Below are 4,973 nucleotides of genomic sequence, written 5' to 3' on the forward strand. Positions count from 1 at the left end.
GGGGGGTGGGGGGCGCCCCCCCCCCGCCTCTACCCCCCCCCGTGGGGTGGGTGTGACAGGCTTATGGTATGCCCCCTGTCCCTGGTGGCCTCAGGTTCCCCTACCAGGGACCCTTTGCTGCTCTGAAATCCCTCCTTCTGTATTCTTTCTCCCCCCGATGACTCTTCATCTCTGGGCATTGTTGATTGATTTCTCTGTGGTCATACTTTCCATGTTCTGTCCTGTAAGCATATTCCTGTTCACAAACCCATCCTGATTTGGGTCTTTACCCAAAACTAGAAATCCCAAGGGCACTGTAACTGGGGACCGTGACCTGGCCAAAGCAGCGGAGTCCCTTATCTCACGTTATGGAACAGTGTGGTACATGTCTTCAGCTTCCCAGCCTGTGTGTCTGCTAGCTGCTTGCCTGTGTCAGACACAGTGGGTTTTGAAGGAAACCTGGTCACAAACAGGCTTTTAGAAATCAATTAACCCTTGCTGTTGCTGTAGGCCATTATTCTAATGTGTACTTACTTTACCTACAAGCCAGTTCCCAAAAGCAAACCTCTAAATACCATTTTCTAGCCACCACTCCTTACTGCCCTTCCTGGCTCTGGGTTTCCTACCCTCTCAGGCCTGCCTCCCCACCCAGTAACAGGGGGAGGGATTCCCTCTTACATAGACCATTTATCCAATTTAGCTATTTTAGATCCCAGCCCTACCCTCCAGTGAATCCTAGAAAAGTAGAGCTGGAAAGGCCCTCCAGAGGTCATGTAGTCCAACCCCCTGCCTGAGGCAGGATCATCCTCATCCAAATAATCCCATACAATCATCCTCATCCAAACTATCCCATACATTCTAAACTCTGTATAAGACTACTGTCAACCCTGATACAACATAGACCTGGCACCCTAATCTGCCATAGGTAAAGCAGAGGAACCGCGGCAGCCGATGTCTTACTTCTATAAAATATTGTCAGTATACATTTAATAGTTGTCTGCAATTCCTCCTGACTTGGTGTCATCTGTAGACTCAGTCATATTACCGAAATCATTAATTAAAATGTTAAACAATATTGGACACAGGACAGACCTCTGGGAACCCCACTTGATACCTCCTCCCAGCTAGACATTGAGCCATTGATGATTATTCATTGAGCAGGATGATTCAACCAGTTATGAACCCATACTTGCATTACTTTCTTGAGGGGGTGCTGGTTGAAATAAGACAAGCTAGAAGAATTCCCAAACCTTTGATTTTATGAGCTGCATGATATTTTTGTGGCTTTTATTCCAGCTACAGCTGCTAGAATCAAGAGAATCTCAGTTTTCATTAAAAAGTAAGTTTCATGATCTTGTGCTTTTGCAAAAAAAAGCCCCCAAAAGTGAAGAAAATTATACCTAAAGACTTAGAAAAAAGAAGCCAAATAAGGCATGCTCAAATTGTTTTATAAATCTCAGGATTTTAGGAGAATTTCTTTGTGATATTTTTGAAAGTTTTAGGTTGCATTGCTGAGTTAGGTTCCTAGGCTTGTCCTTGGATGTTTTATAGTAGGTTGGGGGAGCCTGGGAGATCACTGGCATAAGGCCCTAGGGGAGAGGGCTCCAGGGAGTTAGAAGTCTACCTAATAACATTAGTGGGGCATTGAGTAGGCTACCAGATCACCAGAATGGGTCCTCAAAGCACAGTATCCCTGGAGTGTTGTCGGATATGAGTAAAAGATAAACTGTGGAGCTTTGTGGTAAAATGCTCTTATTTTGCACCTCATTTCACTCTCTTTCTGCCTTTAACCTCTCAGGACATATTGTAGCAGTAAACCTTGAGCATAATCAATAACTCCTGTTAGGCTTTTAAAAAAAATGAAATAAAAACAAGAATCAATGGAAAAAAAACCTATATTGTAAAGCTTCTTATTGCATCTAACACAGTATCAAGGCTCCTGAAAAGACTATTTTGTGCATAACATTTAATGAAAGAAATACATTTTGAGTTCAGTCAATTAAATTGTGGGTTCAATTTTTGTGGGTTCAGACTCTGTCTACAAAAAAAGGCGGTTTTCTTTTGAATTCTGAGCTGCTATCTGCATTTAAGAAGAGCCAAACAGTGTTGGAAATGAGAAAACAGGTGAAAAATTTTAAACACAGGAATCCATATTTGGGCACTTAAATAGGTGACCTGATATCTCTAAGGCCCCTTCTACACATGCAGGTAAAGGCATGATGATCAGGGATCCTGGTTTTCCTTGATAAAAAAAAGGCAAATTCTCTGATTAAAAAATGGCAAATTCTGTGACAAAACCCTCAAAATCCATGACTAAAATGAAAGTTCACTCATTTCTCCCACACAACCCCCCTGGCTCTCACTCTCCCCTCCCCCCGACAGTCCCCCGGCACTGGTAGTGCCCCTCACTCCCTGCTCCCACAGTTCGCTGGCCCTGCTCGTGCCACTTGCCCTTCACCCACAGCCCCCTGCCACCCCAGCCCTGCTGGAGGGGGTGCCCAGCTGCCAGGGCTATGGGTCCACCACCCCCTGCCCCCAGCAGGAGGTGGAGGATGCTGCAGTGGAGCAGAGCCCGGCTCCTTGCTCTCTGCTGCCTGTTTCCTGCAGGCTCAGGTGGAATGGGTGGCTCCCCACAGGGGAGTGCTGTGTTCACTCCTGGCAAGGCAGAGGGCACCTGTGCTCCCCAGATCTGTGTGCAGGGTTGGGGTGGGTGCAAGCCGCCCACTGTGGGCTCAGACTCCCGCCCTGCTGCCCCCCACAGGGCCTCCACAGCCCAGTGGGTGCAACCTGGTGCTACAGGGCAGAGTGGGGCTGCACAGGAAAGTTGCTTACCGCTGCAAGCTTTGCGCTGCACTGGAGATGTCCCCTGTGCATGTGGCAGCAGCGAGAGGCACAGCCCTGTGCTGCTGCTCTTGTTGTTGCTGCATGTGCAGAGGACGCGTCACCAGGACAGCACAGAGCTCACAATGGCAAAGAGACCCCCACACGGCCCCACTGTTAACCTGCAGTGCTGGGTCCCGCTTGCCGGGCTGCAGAGGCCCTGGGGGAGGGCAGCAGAGTGGGAGCTTCAGCTCTCAGTAGGCAGCCCACTTCCACCCTGTGTACAGATCTGGGGGGCATGGGTCCCCACTGTGTCCCCCGGGAGTGCTCCCCCAGTGGTGAGGAGCTGGCCCCTTCCCCTGCCCCCTGGAGAAGCTGCCCATGGCCCTGTCCTGCTCCTCACTGGGGCCCCGCACTTTCAAATTTGCAGCCCAGTCCCCAAGCTCCATGCACTGCCTGGCAGGGCCACAGCCCCAGCCCCAGCCCCAGCCCCAGCCCCAGCCCCAGCCATGCCCTGCCCAACTCCCTCCCTGTGGGGGTGTCAATCCCTCCCCTCCGCTCACCTGTGGAAGCTGTTCTCTAGGCTGCCTGGCAGCCATGTGCATATATATACACATGGCACCCCCTGCCTGACCACTCTCCTCCAGCTACCCCCAGCTCCTTGCAGGTTGCAACTCTGCCAGCCTGCAGAGAACTGTTTGCAAAACTGCAAAATCTGTGGGCTTCTCTGGTAGAGTGAGAAATCCACATCTGCCTCCAGTAAAGGGTAAAATCTGCGTTTTTCTCCATTTTCCCATGGGAAATGGAAAACCTGGATCCCTAATGATGACATTGAATGCATGATCAACACAAATGTGCCTCCTGCCATGTCATATGTGTATTGGTGGTGTGTGTTATTGGTGGATCACACATTAGATCCCATTGTCACTTATTGCTGGTACAGGAGGAACCCGATCCTGGGCTCCCCCTGCACCAGCAAGAAGCAAGCTTCTTGGCTTGGGGGAGCCCCACACATCTCTGGGGCTGAGACATTTACTGTGAAGCTAATTAGGCAGATTTACAGTAAATGTCTCATGTAGATGTGCACTCTTAGTCTCGATGGCTGTTTGGGTATTTGATACTATGTGAAACAGTTCCAAGAAGCAGGACTGGGGATGACCAGTCTCAGTTTACTCTGTAGTCTGGGGTTATAATACTCCCTTGAGAGGTAGGTGAGGCAGAAGAGAGAATTTAACTTTTATCTCCCACCTGCTTGGTGAGTGTCCTAGCCCCTGAAATATTCCTTTAGTTTTATGAATCCAGGCTTTCATTTTCTTGGCTTTTCTTACTAAGGGTGTTGAATAGAATGTTGAATTTATAAGTGTTTGTTTCTTTCAGTGAAGAATAAATGAAAAAATTAAAAATTGGTTTGATATAGGTTTAAAAGTTCATTTTTCACATAGCCCTAGTTATTGTTTTACTGTAGTGGTAAAGATGGCAGTGGTCATGGCGGACATATGTAAATTAATTTATGAAATGTCAGTGCTCGTGGTCCTAGATGTTAATAACCATTTTGCATTGCTAAGATGATCTCTTAATCATCATCTCTTAATCTTCTAATTTATTCATCCTAAAGATGTGGCCTGTACATGACTTTGACAGCCATTTTTGACTAGGACTGCTATGTTCTTTAACAGTGACATTAGAAATCAGCTTTTGAGAAGACTTCCTGTTTCTATATTTTAACATGCTCACTTATCACAGGTTGATATCAGTGGCAGATGGCAGTGATATCAATATCAGAGAGGTGATTAGCTCTTCAGCACTAGTTGGGTGATAATAAGGAAAGTTGGTGATTTTTTTTCTGTAAGGGGAGAGTTGTGGCTTATTTCCTGGAAATCACAGGCTGTAAAGAGGCCATCTCATGTTTGAAACATAGGAGTTATAATATGGGTGCCTCTGAGATTCTACAGAGTCTGCTTACAATCTGTTTTTGATTCTGTGGTTTCCTAGTTCTCATGACTGCAAACAAGTTTTTCTCAACAAGCATTGCTGATACTGCTTTGGTCCTCCCCTCCATGCCCCCAGGAAAAAGATCCAACTCTGAAATCCACTCTATAGAGGAGCTGACAAGAAAAATATCTTTATTTTCCTTTCTCCATCAGGTGTTCCAGCAGGACACCTAAATTAAGAGG

The sequence above is a fragment of the Alligator sinensis genome, unplaced genomic scaffold, assembly GCF_000455745.1.
Source record: "Alligator sinensis unplaced genomic scaffold, ASM45574v1 scaffold169_1, whole genome shotgun sequence".
In the NCBI taxonomy this organism is placed as follows: domain Eukaryota; kingdom Metazoa; phylum Chordata; order Crocodylia; family Alligatoridae; genus Alligator; species Alligator sinensis.